Consider the following 15977-nt stretch of genomic DNA (forward strand, 5'->3'; position numbering starts at 1 on the left):
AAAGAGTGTCTCGACTCGTGGGTTAACTGCTCTCGTTTGCGATGGAGTCAAAGAGGGGGCGATGCGCCGTTTGATGAAGTTTAGTAGAGGTATCACCTGACTTGAGGGTGGTTTTTCTTTCAAAATATTTTCTACAAAGTCAGTGTCTTGTACTCCCTCTTGAGTGCCAATCTGAAAGTGTTCAGCTGCTTTCTTAAGGATAGCATTGAATGCCATTGGGTCATCGTTGAGAGGCTAGTCTTGTACGAGGTGAGAAGAGAAGATCTATGCACTGCGTGTCTGGATCAGGAGTAGTGGTCAGTGACATCCATGGTGCCTGACCCACTGGCTGTTCATCATCCCAATCTGGGGACTGGTTTATAGATTCATCAAAAGGATCCTATCGCTGATCATAAGGGTCCTGAGAGATCTCCTCTGGGTCTGTTAGGTCAAACACCTCCACATAAGGAGTGTGGCTGGAGGTCTTTTGAGGTTTGGACATAGCAGGGTAGCAGTCTTCCTATCTTTGCCTTTTAGAGGTGATCAATTTTTCAGAAAAGCCAACAAACTTGGAGAATGTATTCATGTACCCCTCAAACCTGTCCCTGGTTCATAAGGATTACCAGAGGGGTCTAGAGGGGGAAAGGGCTCTTCTTGAGGACTTGGAGCGTTAGGCCGTCGACTTTTGTCTGAGAGTCAGACAGGGATTGAGAACCCTCAGAATATTCTTCCTGACCCTCTCGACGTCTGGACGTGTCTTTGGGCCTATTTGCCAAAGAGAGGATGTTCGCGAGGTTCTCGCAGATCTCCGGCTTATCTGGGAGAGATTCTGCAGGCCCAACGGCGCTATTATGAAGTTTGGTGCTGACCTCCTTCTCACTTGCGTGCCGGACGCATGCAGCCTAAACTGCTGCGGGAAGGGCCACCGATCCTGTGGAACAGTGGGTTCCGTCGAGAGTTTCGGCATACCCGCTGGCGTCTGTGGCCCACCCGACGACTCCGTCAAGGAGGCTTGGGGTTTGTGTATTTTCCTTTTTGTGATGTGGGTCTCCTTGCCGCCGGGGTGTACCTTCCCCATAGTAAAACCAGTGGCCTGCCTGCCGGGGATGGACATCTTGGAACTTGGCTGTTTCATAGATAGGACAATGGCCTCCTTATCAGAGCCAAGGCTGTCACTTGATTCCTCGTCACTCAAGGCGCCTGCGCAAACGGGGGAGCTACACTCAGCCTGCTGCCCACCGTTTCGCCCGTCGATCTTTTAAAGTCTTCGGACGTAAAAATCAACAGGACTTGCGGGACTGCTCGGTATGATCGCGAGGTAGACACTTATTACACCTCCGGTGTGTGTCTTTGAAGGGATATTTGCCGTTGCAAGAAAGGCAAAATTTAAAAAGGTGTCATGTCTATAGCTCAGGTTAAAAGCGACAGCAAAACCAACAGGGAAGAGAGGGGAGAAGGAAATGCATTCTACAAAAGAATCAGAACATTGGGCCCCACTCTCCCTACTGTATAGGCCTGGCCTGAGGACCAAGGCCACACGGGCAACAGCATCGACCGAAGCACCAGCTGCCAAAATCTGCAGTCGTCTTAGGCGGTTCTGAAGTAGTCGGTGAGGGAATGACGAATATTAAACGACTGGAGGTTGTGGACAAAGAAATATTTTTTAGCAATTTTCCGGCTCTGCATAAGGCGGCCAGCTAGCTGGGTGGAAAAAAACAATCTAAGGGACCTCGACGAGTGAAGGATTTTGGGTACACTACACGTCATGTTATGGATAGTGTAACAAGCAGGTCTATGTCGGCGTACCCTTTCGATCCTCGAAAGACAAGATGCAATACTCCGCGACTACCACTAGATGTCGGACTATATGCACAGCATGGGACACTAAGCAGATTCACAAGTATCAGAATTTACTTTTGTACTTGGTAAATTCTGAGGTTGGTCAAAAAAGAAAGGTTAAAGGAAGGAAACAGCTTCTCAAAGCATGTGAGAACTTTTAAAATCCCCAATGAAGTCTAGATCAAACCTTTCCTAGCAATATTAGTTAAAAACCAATGCATCACCTATGAGGGACAGTTAGAATCCAAGTCAATGGACTAGAAGAGTCTGCAGGGAGCCAGGACAGCAAAAGTCAACTGGAGCAAAGTCTTTGGAGCTGAGGCACTTCTTAGATAGCAAAAAGTCTTACAAAGCTAGAGAGTTTGTTGAAGAAAAACACTTTTGGGCCACAAGCTGTTAGGCTTGTGAAAGTTAGAGCTGAGATCAACTCTAGAAAAAGCAGCTACTGCAAATGTCAACTGTGAAAAGCAAGCTACAGACAAAGAGGTAAGTAACCCTGAGTCAGACGAGTACCTTAGGTTAGAAGAAGAGGATCCAGCTGGCTTCTGTCTTGCTTGTAGCGTTGGAGGTCCTGTGTTCCTGGGCCCCAGTCGTGGGGACAAGAGGTTGGACGTCTGGACGACACCTCCACAGCAGTTCGGAGGATCGGCAGCAGCTACCAGCTCTTTCCAATTCAGCAGCACTTCATGATTTCACCGTGCAGTAAACAGCACCACTGCAAATCTTGGACACCAGTTGGGCTTTCTTCAAGCCTCGAGTCCAGCACTCTGGTGAGGTAACTCGAGCTTGGGTTGTCCTGCTTCGAGAGGGTCCTCAGGAGACTCCTGGAGCTTTTGGCCGGTTTACAGACGTTGCACTGTTACGGATTTCATGACCCCTGGCACTCGGTTATAGTAGCAGCAAAGTACAGCCAGTTGGGGAAAATTCGTTTCAGGATTAGTTGGTCCCAATAACCCAAGGGAAGAAGAAGTCCTTTCCAGAGATTCTCTTGTCGATTCGGAAAAGGAGCTTCAGCACAGCAGCAACAGACAGTTCAACGGTCCAGGAGGATGCAGCAAGCTCCCATTCACGATTCCTTTGTCGGATGTTTCGTCCAGTGGTCGACTCGGTCTTCAGTCCAAGAAGCCTTGACTTTTTAGCAGGTTTCTCCCATTCACGCACAGCCTAGCTGTCACTCACACAGCAGAGTGCCTGTCTTGCAAGGACAGCCAGCCAATCAGGACAGGGTGCATTCAGGTAACCAAGGAGACTAAGGACATGGGAGTTTTGTGCACCTCCCTCAATTCCTGCTCTGCCAGACACACTGGAGCCAGAGGCGGGTTTCAGTCCTGGAGCCCGTCAAAGGCAAAATGAACAAAGGGCTTAAACCTGGTTTGCCGCACAGAGTAAACCCCAAGAACGACCTCACCAACAATAAATATTGAACAAAAGACGACAAGGGTCATTTTGACACAATGGTCACCCATGGGTGCTATACTGCAGCTGAGGATTCGGCCTGCGGTAGAAAAGCACAATGGTAGAAAATGCAACCACTGCCACCAGCCATTTAAAGTAATGAGGGTAACATACAATGTTACTTGAGTAAGTAGAAAAGAAGGGGTTACACTAAGTTACCACCCCCCCCCCAGTACTCCACATACAAGGGGGGTGTGGGACAGGGAGGGGGGGGGGGGGGTTTAGTGTGCTGGATCTACAGAGAGAAAAGGTTAAGTAAAGTCAATTTCACTCAACTATTCTTGAGAACAGTAGTTCTCACAAGAAAAGGTAATTAAACCTTATGAGAAATCTAAAGGATTTCTCTGTGAAACTGCATTGAAGGTGCAGTGTGTCACCGTACAAATAGATGTCTATGGAGTTTGTCAGACTCCAAAAACAAAGGAAACACAATCCAAATCAGATCAAAATACATGAGAGGGTGAGAAAAAGGGCTTACTCTCTTCAGGGTGAAAATTAAAAAGTCCTAAAGTGCAGCAAAAGAGCTGGGTGGAAGGGAATTAGCACAGAAGAACAAGTTACTTTCTTACCTGGTAACGTTCTTTCGATGGGATGGTCCGACGACGTATTCCATATCTATGACATGTAATCACCACAGCTGTGCTGCTTCGGAAACTTTTTCGGCGTCTGCGTCCTGCGTCGATGACGTCGATGCGCCGCCGTCGAGGACCTCCTCCGACGTCCGACGTCATCCGATGTGATAAGTAGGACGCACGACGCCAGTAGCCTCAGTTGTAGTTTTTTCCCCCAGAACGTGTGACATTAGTCAACTGCCAGTCCGACACAAAGCCCTGCGGAACGTAAGCTGCAATCGCAACAGAAATTCTGCAGCGGGGAAGGCAGGGTGGGAGCGATATGGAATACGTCGTCGGACCATCCCATCGAAAGAACGTTACCAGGTAAGAAAGTAACTTGTTCTTCGAGGGGATTGGGTCCTCCGACGTATTCCATATCTATGACAGACTCCCAAAGCAGTACCAAATCAAGGAGGAGGGAAAGAATTCAGAAACAAAATTTAGAATAGCCAATCAAATAGCAGAGCAAAGGACCGCCTTGCCAAAGGCCAGATCCTGCCCTCTGATGGAATCGAGGGAATAATGCCGTACAAATGTATGTACTGAAGCCCAGGTGGCAGCATCACAGATGTTGCGAATAGGAACACCCCTCTGCAGGGCAGTAGATGCAGCCATGCCCCTGGTAGAATGGGCCCGCAAGCCAGCCGGTGGGTCCTTACCCGCCAAGCGGTAACACTCCGAGATGGCCAAAATAATCCAGCGGGACAAAGTCTGTTTCGTCACAGCTTGCCCCAAGCGCTTACCAGCGTAACCAATAAAGAGTTGATCGTCCACTCTGACCCGGGACATGCGAGAAACATAAAAGCTCAAAGCTCTCCTAGGATCAAGCCTATGGAGCCTCTCCTCTTCCTTACCAGGATGCGGAGGAGGATAGAATGCCGGAAGAACAACCTTCTGGGCCAAATGAAATTCCGTCACTACCTTTGGAAGAAAAGAAGGACGAACTCGAAGGACAACCCTGTCCTTGTGAAATACAGTGAAGGGTGGCTTAACAGAAAGTGCCTGTAACTCACTCACTCTGCGAGCGGAAGTAACCGCAACTAAAAACACAGTTTTCAAAGTCAACAGCCTCAAAGGGCAAGAATGTAAAGGCTCAAACGGAGCACCCATAAGAAACCTAAGAACAAGGTTTAAATCCCAACCGGGCACCAGGAAAGGCGACGGAGGGAACACATTAGTGAGCCCTTTCAGAAACTGTGAAATTAAAGGGATTTTAAAGAAAGAACAATCTTCAGATGAGCGCTTAAAGATGGACAGCGGCGCCAGGTAACCTTTAATGGTACCCACTTGCAAGCCCCTGTGGGCCAAAGAAAGCAAAAAGGACAGAACCATGGGGATGTCACATGCAAAAGGATCCACATTCTGAACTCTGCACCAGTCGCAGAACTTACGCCAACGGCAACGGTACAGAGACTTAGTTGGGGGCCTTCGGGCCGAAAGCAGCACCTCCATCACGTCTTCAGGGAGGTCCCAATCCTTATACCTCAACCTTTCAGAAGCCAAGCGTGAAGGTTGAGGGATCCGACCTCTGGATGGAGAACCTGACCCCCCTCCCGTGAGAGCAGATCGTCTCGGTAGGGAAGACGACGTGGAGGGCAGATGGACAAGTCGAGAAGGTCCGGGTACCACGTCCTCCGAGCCCACGCCGGAGCAATGAGGATCATCCGGGAACCGAACTTCCGTAACATCCGCAGCACTTGCGGGATGACGGGGACTGGAGGAAACGCGTACAGCAGCGGGAATGACCACTCCACCACAAACGCGTGTCCTAAGGCTCCTTTCGGAGGAAATTCCCGCGAGCAAAACCCCTCGCACTTCCGGTTGACACTGGAGGCGAAGAGATCCACTTGAGGGGTCCCACAAAGGGCGAAGATCTCCAGGAGAATCTCCTGAGCCAACTCCCACTCGTGAGAGATCGTGCTCTGCCTGCTCAGAGCGTCCGCCGTCACGTTTTCGACTCCGGCCAGATGAACTGCCGAGATCGAAACTTCCTGCAGGATGGCCCAGAACTCGAGCTGCATCGCCTCCCTGCACAGAGGAAGTGACCCTGCCCCCCCCTTTTTGTTGAGGTAGTGCATGGCCACTGTGTTGTCCGTCATGATCAGGACATTCTTTCCTCGCACAGTCGGCAGAAAAGCCTTCAGGGCTAGCCTGACGGCCCTCAGCTCCAACAGATTGACATGGAGTCTGGACTCCGACGGAGACCAACGACCGCTGACTGTCAGCCCGTTGGCATGAGCTCCCCATCCCGTGAGGGATGCATCCGTCACGATCGTCACCTCCGGCCAGGGTAGCCAAAATGGAGCCCCCTTCATCAAGTTGCCTTCGACGGCCCACCACAGAAGGCCCCGGGCGACCGAGGGCGGCACCAGAACCGGGTCCGACATCCTGCCGGAGGACTGCGACCATTGCGTCTTGAGTGCCCACTGCAAAGATCTCATCCGCAGGCGAGCCTCTGGCACCAGAAGAATGCAGGATGCCATGAGGCCGAGCAACCTCAAGAACTCGAACGCCGGGAGCGTCTGGGCATGCTGAAACTTGTGCACCATCTGCTGAATGTGAAGAGCCCTCACCTGGGGAGGAAAACACTGCCCCAGGGAAGTGTCGAGCACTGCTCCGATGTACTGGAGCCTCTGTGTTGGCGTCAAATGGGACTTCTTTAAATTGAGGGAGAAGCCCAGCCTGTGAAGGGAGTGGCAGGCGACGGACAGATGATCCAGGACTTGCTCGGGAGAGCTCCCCCTGATCAACCAATCGTCCAGGTAGGGGTAGACGTGAATCCCCCCTTGCCTGAGATGCGCTGCCACCACCACCATGAGCTTGGTGAAAACCCTCGGGGCGGAGGTCAAACCGAACGGCAGGACCCGAAACTGAAAGTGCGAGTCGCCAACCGCGAACCTCAGGTACTTCTTGTGCTTGGGATGGATCGGCACATGGAAGTAAGCATCCTTGAGGTCGAGTGACACCAACCAGTCCTGAAGCTGAAGGGCCTGGAGGACTTGAGAGAGAGTAACCATCTTGAACTTGTCCTTCCTGAGGAGTTTGTTCAAACCGCGCAAGTCCATGATGGGTCTCAATCCCCCGTCTTTCTTGGAAATCAAAAAATAAGGGGAATACCATCCCTTGTTCCTCTCCGCTACAGGCACCAGTTCTATGGCGCCTTTCTCCAGCAGGGCTTGAATTTCCTGCGCAAGGAGCGGATCCGGACACTTCAAAGAGAGGTTCCCCGGTGGATTATCGCGAGGCCTGTGCCGAAAGGGAAGACAGTAGCCGTGGGCTATGATCTCCAGAACCCACACATCTGAAGTAATGGCACGCCACTCTACAAGATGCTGCGCCAGCCTTCCCCCAACCGGCGAACCATGGGACATGGCCTCATGACTGAGTAGGAGCGGCTGCGGCGTTACCTGAGGGCAAAGAGGCAACTGCCCGAGCGGCCTTGGCACCACGGGTACCTTGTCGTCCACCTCTGGTACCCCTGCGTTGGCCCCTTTGACTGCCAGCTCCTCTTGCTTTACCAAAGGACGAGTAATAGCGAAAGGAGCCACCCCTCCACTGCTGTCCCCTAGGACGAAAAGGCGGAGGTTGGCGAACTGCAGCGCCCAACGACTTCGCTGCAGCTTTTGAGGTCTGCAACCTCTCAAGGCTCTCGTCAGCCTTGCTGCCAAAAAGATGTTCACCATCAAAGGGCATGTTGAGGAGCCGGGACTGCACATCAGGAGCAAACCCCGACTTCCGCAACCACGCAAACCTGCGTATCACGGTGCTCGCCGCCATGGACCTACTGACGCATTCAGCTAAGTCCAAACCCGACTGAACGGACTCACACATGGCATCCTTACCATCCTGGACCATAGCAAGGAAACCATCCCGTTCGTCCCCTTCGGGAATATGTTCAGCCGCTAACGCAACACAGTTCCACAGAGTGTGCGTGAAACGCGACAAGGCACAAATGGAGTTGGCCGCCTGAAGCGCCATACCACCAGAAGAAAACACCTTCTTCGCCCAGCCATCAAAACGTTTGTCGTCCCTATCAGGAGGGATGGTAGGGTACGCCGCCTGCTTTGCCGGGGCCGTGGCCGCCTGCACTACATAACTTTCCGGAGTGGGGTGCCTGGTCAAGTAGCAGGGGTCGCCACTGGCTGGACGGTATTTTCGCGACAAGGATCTGCCCACTGCCGGGAGACTCTCCGGAGCAGTCCAAGCCGCCGCCACCCTACGCTGTAAAGCCATATGGAACGGCAGTACCGGGTCAGTTGGGGGACCAACATCAAGGATGTCCGTCAGATCATCCTGCACAAACTCCCCTGGGGGAGCAGACCATCCCAGATACTCAGACACCCTAGCCATAAGGCGCCGGTATGAGGAATCGGCATGGGAGCCAGGCTCAGGCCGACCAAATTCCACCTCCGGAGAGGTGTTCAGTCCACTGGCATCATGCAGCGACTGCCTCAAATCGTCAAATTAACTATGGCCCGAGACAATGTCATCTGGCACCAGACTAGGAACCAGGCCATCCGAATCCTCATCCGCCTCAGAAATATAATCCAAGTGGTGGAAAGGCACCCGAGAGTGCCTGCTCTTAGCCAGAGCCTTCCTAGGGGGTACACCCGAGACACGGGGCACCTCCGACACGAAAGGCGTCGATGGCGTCGAGCGAATCGGCGCCGCCGTCGAGAAAACCGGCAACGGCGCCGAGAGGATCGGCGTCGACGTCGAGGAAATCGGCGTCGACGTCAGATGCAGCGCCTCCAGTATCGGCGGCGTCGACACAGCCCTCGAAGCCGGAGCCCCGAGCGTGTCCCTCGACGACCTGACCGTCGACGACTTCCTCGGAGCCGGAGCCTCGAGAAAGCCTGTCGACGCCCTCGACGCCTCAGACGTCGATGTCTTCCTCGAAGACATCACAGGTGCACACGGTCTCGATCGCGTCGAGGACCGGGACCTGGAACGGGTATGGCGAGAACGAGCCTCCTTGTCCGAACGGGACCTCACCCGTGACTCGTGCCGACCACTCTTGCGAGCGGTGTCTCTCGACCTCACACGGCCGACCCCACTCGGGGGCGCGGACGGTTGAGTACCCTGCGACTCAAGAATCGCCAACATTTTCTTCCCGAAGGAAGCCCATTCCTCCGGCGTCGCACGGCTGGTGGGATAACCGACGTGCCGGGCAGAGTCCCCGGAAGAGGACCTGGAAGGCGACCGGTGACGGCGCTTCCGAGAATGCCTCGAAGAGGCTGAGGAGTGGCGAGACCGACTCCTAGAAGAAGACCGACGAGACTTCCGACGATGACGCGGAGAGTCACCCCTCGAATCATCCGTCGAAAGCCCCGCCGACTTCGACTTCCGGGGTTTGGACACCCGACCTACCGACAATTTCTTCTTACGTTCGCGTAAGGCCTTGGACGTGAGCGACAGGCAGTCGACACAGTCATCCGTGTCGTGGGCCTCCCCGAGGCACCAGAGGCAGGCGTCGTGCGAGTCAGTCACCGACATCTTGGACCCACACTCCCCGCACTTCTTGAAGCCCGGACGCGGGGTTGAAGACGAAGCGGAAGACATCGTCGAAGAAATATTCACAAACGAACAGGTTCGAAGAACCAGAAAGAACAGAACTCCAAAGAGTCGAGGCTAGAACCGAGAAACACGAAGCAACACGTTCGCGGAAAAAACGGAACTGAGGCTACTGGCGTCGTGCGTCCTACTTATCACATCGGATGACGTCGGAGGAGGTCCTCGACGGCGGCGCATCGACGTCATCGACGCAGGACGCAGACGCCGAAAAAGTTTCCGAAGCAGCACAGCTGTGGTGATTACATGTCATAGATATGGAATACGTCGGAGGACCCAATCCCCTCGAAATGAGAATTCTCCCCAACAAGTAGCAATGTCTAGTAGTTGGTTTACATGCTTATTTTATTAATTCCATGCATCTGCTGGGTAAATTAAGATGGCCGAACTCTATGACCGCAGGAGGCAAGCTACTAAATTGGTTGCATATCTGGATGAAGGGTTGAACCTTAACTCTGTGACGTGTTGAAAGGGCAGGTGTTAGGGAGAATTCTCCAAAATGTGCTAATTCCTTTCTACTTTCGAGACCTCCAGCTCATTTGCTGGACTTTATGACTTTTAATAATTATTCTGAAGGGTGTAAGACCTCTTTCCCCACTCTCTCATGTATTTTTTCTTTGATTTGAACAGTTTCTTTTGGTTTTTTCGAGTCTGAAAACTCCATAGGCATCATCTTTTTACATTATGACACACAGCACCTTCAGTGCAGTGGTACAGGGAAATCCTTTAGATTTCCCAAAGGTTTAAATACCTTCTCTTGGTTAAACTAGAGCAGTAAAGTGAAATTGACTTTACTTACCTTTTGTAACAGAGTGCTGGAGGGGTTACTTGGTATCCCCTTTGTCTACTTTCTCATGTAATATTTTTATGTTATCTTTTCTAAAATTAATGTCTGGTGGCAATGGTTTACTTTTTCCTACCATTGTGTGTTTTTACCACGGGCTGCGTTTGCAGCTGCAGTAGAACACTCATGGGTGCCCATTTTGTCAAAATGGCCACGTCATCTTTTTTCGCCATTTCCTGTTGTAAAGGTCCTTCTTGAGATTTACTCTGTACGCCAAACCAGGTTTGGTCCCTTTGTTAGTTTTGTCTTTAGCAGGGTTCACTGCTGAAGCCCGCCTAGGCTCCAGCGTGTCTGGCAGGACAGGAAGCGAGGGAGGCTCCTGAAACACCCTGTGCATAGTCTCCTTGGTTACAGGAATGCACCCAAAGGTGATTGGCCAGCTGGCTGTCCTAGTTTGACAGCTACCCTACTGTGTGAGTGACAGCTAGGCTGCAAATGAATGGGAGAGACTTGCATAAAAGGCAAGGTCTTTTGCAAGGAAGGCAGAGTCGACCACTGGACGAAGGAATCCGAGGAAGAACTTGGAAGAGAAGCTTGCTGCAACTCCTGGACCGTTGGTTTGCCCTGTGAAGCCCTGCTGCAGTGCTGAAGCTTCGAATGCGCCGCGACTAAAGAAGCCCTGCAAAGGACGACTTCTCCCCTTGGGTTGCTGGGACCATTCGACGCCAAGACGTAATCGACTGGAAATCCTCTCTTTGCAGGCTGTACTTCCATTTCTGCTGCAGGAACCGTGTGCCAGGGGACAGGAACACCATAATCAAGTGCATAGTTTTTAAGCCGGACCCAAGCTCCCGGAAGATCCTCCTGACTCCCTCGAAGCAGGACTGACCAAGCTTGAGCCACCTCAACAGTGTGATGGACCTCAGAAGCAAGCAAAGTCCATAAGGTGTCCAAGAACCGCGGTGGTGCTATTTGCGAGACGCTGAAACCGCAAAGTGCTGCTGATCTGAACTTTGTCCATTGCTGCCGCCGACCTTTGAGTCGTAGTGCAGGAGTCCCTAGACCACCTCCCTCTTGTCCCCACGACTACAGCCCAGGAACAACAAGATCTGCCATACTACAACAGGAACAGAAGCCAGCTGGAACCAATTTCTTCAGACCTAACATACTGTGAACTAAAGGGTACTTACCTCTTGTTGTGTAGTTTGCTTGCTCTCAGATGAGACTTGCATTTGATGCCTTTTGCAGAGTTGCTTGCAGCTTTGCCCATCACAAGCCTCCCAGCTTGTGGCCCAAAAGTGATTTTTTTTTCTACAAAACTCTCCATAACATTGTGCAAGACTATTTACTTACCCTCAAGAAGTGCCTGAGCTCCCCTAGACTTTGCTCAATTGACATTGGTGGTCCTGGCTCCCTGAAGACTCTTTGTTAGGACAGTTTTTAAGTGCAACTAAGGGCTTAGTAAACCCATTCAACTGAGGCAGTACAAGACTCCACTCTTAGTATTAGGCTGTAGCACCCGAGTTCATGGTAGCATAGACGGAGCAGGCGGCTCATTTTACAAAGGAGAGAGGGCTGTAGAATCAGTACAAACGACATTGCTGTCGGCTTGCATTACCCTCAGGGTTCTAGAGAGGGTAATGGCTAGCAAACCTAGCCAGACGGAAGGACAGTTGGGGGAGGGTTCGGTGGGGGGGGGCGAGGAGAAGTGGTAGGGAGGGAAATGATGCAACTGGCCTTGGGCGCCCATCTCCCATGTTGGTCTTTTGTCCCCCAAGTTCAGCAGTGGTTGCAGGGTGCCCCGGCAGGGTCCCTATCCCTTCCTGGAGGGGAAAGCTGTAGCGGTGGCAAGGCAGAGATCTAGGATGGTTGTGGTTGATGTGTGTGACCTTGGCCGCCTCTCTGCCTTGTTGGTCAACTGCCCCCAAGTTCACTAGTGGTCCTGGAGCTGTGGCCGAAGCTCTCACAATGAAACCGTCCAAAATTGCATCCATTTGTGATGATTGGCGCACATTCTGTCATGGTGCCTATATTCAGAGAGGATACAAAGCAGACTTGCTAAGGAGTTAATTTCCTCTGTCATAATAGTCACCCTGCCAAAGTATCATGGTGCAGCATGTGCAGGTCACTTTACCACCGTGCAGTGCAATTGGAGGGCCACAGGACCAGAAACCTGCATGTATTACAATGTGCCAGCACAACTGTGCCATTGGCACAAGGTGACTGTGTTCTTCACCTCTTTCCCAGAAAAGTATGTGCCAATTACATATCTACCTACTGTCATTTCACATGTGAAGTGCATGTCACATTGGGGGAAGTGTGTGTCTGGGATTGTTGCAAGAGACATGTATTGAAGCAATAGTTGTGCTAATTGCTAAACTGTGTGTCTGGCCATCTTCATGGGTGTTATCCTGTTTCCATTTCCTAGTGGGGATGAGGGTTGTGTGGATTATCGGCCACTCTTTTATCCCAAGAGCTGCATGACTTTTCAGAGGGCCAACCACATCTGGGTCTCGAAGGGATGGCCTTGCAGTGCACTGATTTGGGTTGGGGGAATGTGCCTTCATCAGCTCAGAAGTGCCATCAGCGATGCCCAGGCAAAGAGAGATTCGCCCCGCCCCCGACCTTATAGTGGTGCACCTGGGAGGAAATGATTTGGCGGCTGTGGGAGGCAAAGGGGTACGGGAGCAGCTGATGGCGCAACTGGAATGGATTGCACAGAGGTTTCCAAACACTGTGGTGGCCTGGTTCCATATTCCCAGGAGGGATTGGAGAACTCCAGGGAATGCAAGGGCCATCAACTCCTCGGTGAGGAAACTGAATGGGGAGGTTGCAAGACTGACAGAGGGCAATGATAGAATTCAGACAATTCACCATGGCTTCATCAAAGGTGAAGTGATGTTTCACCGAGACGGGGTGGACCTTTCGAAAAGAGGCATGGAGCTGTTCGATGACATTCTGAAATTTGCCCAGACGCTATGTTGTGTGGGGGAGCCCAGTAACTGATGGATCTACTGGATTGTGTGACATGGTAATAAAATTGTGAGTAAATAGGTTGACAGTGAGACTCCCAACTTCCTAGCAATTGATTTGGGTTCATGGCATGTCAATGTATTCAGTATGTTGGTGCTGCTTATTTCTCTGATAACCATCACCACTTTCAGCAGCCTTATTCCAATTGCTTGCCCTTGCAGTAATTACGTCCTTTTGACCTTCCCCCTCCCAACACAGAACCCTCTGTACTTTCCTTATCTTCCCAGTCTGCGTCTTGATAGCCTCTGCCGTTTCAAGTCACCCAATCACTAATATGTTGTATGGTTGCTTCTCACCTCCATTTCCCATCCACCAGCATCCCATGGAGGAGAGGGTGCCACGCACGTTGGCTGCCTCTGAATTGGTATTGTGGGTGCAATCCTTGTCCCCACACTTGTATTTGTGCAATGTATAGCAGAAGAGGACATCTTCCTTAGATTTTTTGCTGTGTTTGATATAGGTGCAGGTGTACTGTAGCTGTCTACCAACTTATAAGAAAGCAGTAAATTGGTCCTTAGCATTTCACGCGAGTGTTTGCAAAATAGTACTCCGTTTTTTGTAGCGTGTTGAGAGTACGTCATACTGCAGAGGGCTGCTACAGTTCGTGAGCAGAGTCTTGACCTCTTGGCGTACTTGTGTGGTGTAGGTCTGTGGCAATGAATACCACTTACTCTACTAGGTTCCATATTGAGAAGCACACATACTTATTGTTTCAGCCTTCCTCTGTTCCTTGGGCAGGGAGGGTTCCATAGCGACAGTAGTCATGGCTTCTCGTCGATCTATGTCTGGTGCTGAGGCTTTAGCTGCAGTGACGAGTCTGGCTCAGAGCAAGGCACAGAGCTGGATATGCAATCTGAAACAGATAGAACTTCTGAGGGTCAGCATGAAAGTGATTGGGGAAGTGGGTTCTCCATGGATGGTAGTTCCTCCTCCTCATCATCATCTGATGACGAAGAGGATGAAACAGTACATGCACCTTTTCCCACACTTCCCACATGCAGGGGACCTTTAAGGGGGAGGGGACATGCAGGATGTGCAGGGAATGTGGCAGTTCCTGACATGGCTGAAGAGTCGCAGTGGGTGCCTCCAGCAATGGCTCAGCCTGTTGTGCCCCCTTTCACTGGTATTTCAGGGTGCACAGTGATTACAGATGGGTTTCAGCCTATTGATTTTTTCAACCTTTTTGTTGATGATGGGTCCATTGCAGATGTGGTTCAGCAAAGCAATGTATATGCTGCACAGTTCTTGAGGTCAAGGGATCCTACTCTGAAACCCCAGTCCAGAGCACATCCATGGGTTCCAACAAATGATGTTGAGAAGAGAAAATGTTGGGGTCTCATTCTGCTCATGGGAATATGGACGAAGCCGTCTGTTTCAATGTACTGGTCTACTGTAGCGGTACATTCGAGCCTGTTTTTTCCCAGCTACAACGTATGTTGCATTTCAGTGACAACTTGGCAGCATTACCCAGAACTGACCCAAACTTTGATAGGCTCTTCAAACTTCAGCCATTTCTGATGCACTTCACTCAGCGATGTGCAGAGGTGCATGTTCCTAGCCAGAACATATCCATTGATGTATCATTGGTGTTGTACAAAGGTCGGCTAGTGTTCAAGCAATCCATTCCTAGCAAGAGCACAATACAGGATCAAGTTGTACATGTGTGAAAGTACCACTGGGTATGCCTACAACATGAGAGTCTACACTAGTAAAGACTCTACCCTAAACCCTCCGGGCTGCCCAGCCCATTTAGGGAAAAGTGACAAGAGTGTTCGGGATCTTCTCACACCATTGCTCCAGAAGGGTCATCATTTGTATGTGGACAATTTCTACACTGGAACTCCACTGTTCCAAGTGTTAGGAAGAATTATCATAAATGTGCTAATTCCGTTCTAGAGACCCCCAGCAACTTTGATGGATTTTGAGGACTTAATTTATTTTACCTGGAAATAGTGTGAGCCTTTTTTCCCAATATTTTGATTGTGTTTTACTTGTGTACTTTGATTATGGAGTTTTAAGATAACTCCATAGGGATATTTTCCTGTCTGTTACACAGCATCCTCAGTGCAGACACACAGGGATGACTGTTTAGACTTCCCAAAGGTTTAAATACCTTATCTGGGATAAACTACTGTTTCCCAGAGAATGTAAGGTTAAATTGACTTCACTAGTCTTTTCAAATTCCTAGGCCCAGCACACACTATCTTCCTACAGAGTGCTGGAGGGGTTACCTAGTATCCCCTGTGTCTAGAAACTCATGTAGCAGTCAAATGCTACCCTTTTCTATCGAAATGGCTGGTGGAAGTGGTTTTACAACCAACTACCATGATTTTTCCTGACCGCGAACTTTGTCTGGAATTTTGTCTATTTTGCAGAAATGAATGCCTTTCTGTGCTCCCATTCAGCTTTCCTACCCTGTTCTTCCATTCCGCCCACGCCTGTCCTATTGGAAAAAGAGCAAAATCGCCTACCTCTCACAAAACAGTTGATAATCTCTTAAAAAAATATAGGTTTTCCTTTTCACTCAACCTGTTTTTTTATACTTTATTTAATGCTGGCATCTTACAATAAAGGGAGTCTCACATTATCATTGGGGATTCATGACATAGATGTATCAAACAGGTATGTATTAGCATACATTGTGTTAATTGAATGTTAAGGGAGAAAAAGGGAGGGTGAGAGGGATAGAAATTAGAAGGGCT

At 50.6% G+C, this 15977-nt stretch overlaps 1 protein-coding gene across 9 annotated transcripts in view; it reads right to left on the bottom strand.

Annotated features, from left to right (window-relative positions):
- The window catches only part of LOC138480864 (phosphatidylinositol-binding clathrin assembly protein-like), a 1856059-nt gene that overhangs the window by 1121477 nt on the left and 718605 nt on the right, over positions 1-15977 (bottom strand). The gene's annotated exons all lie outside the window — the stretch shown is intronic.

This window comes from Ambystoma mexicanum, chromosome 5p, assembly GCF_040938575.1.
Source record: "Ambystoma mexicanum isolate Mex_15411 chromosome 5p, UKY_AmexF1_1, whole genome shotgun sequence".
NCBI lineage: Eukaryota > Metazoa > Chordata > Amphibia > Caudata > Ambystomatidae > Ambystoma > Ambystoma mexicanum.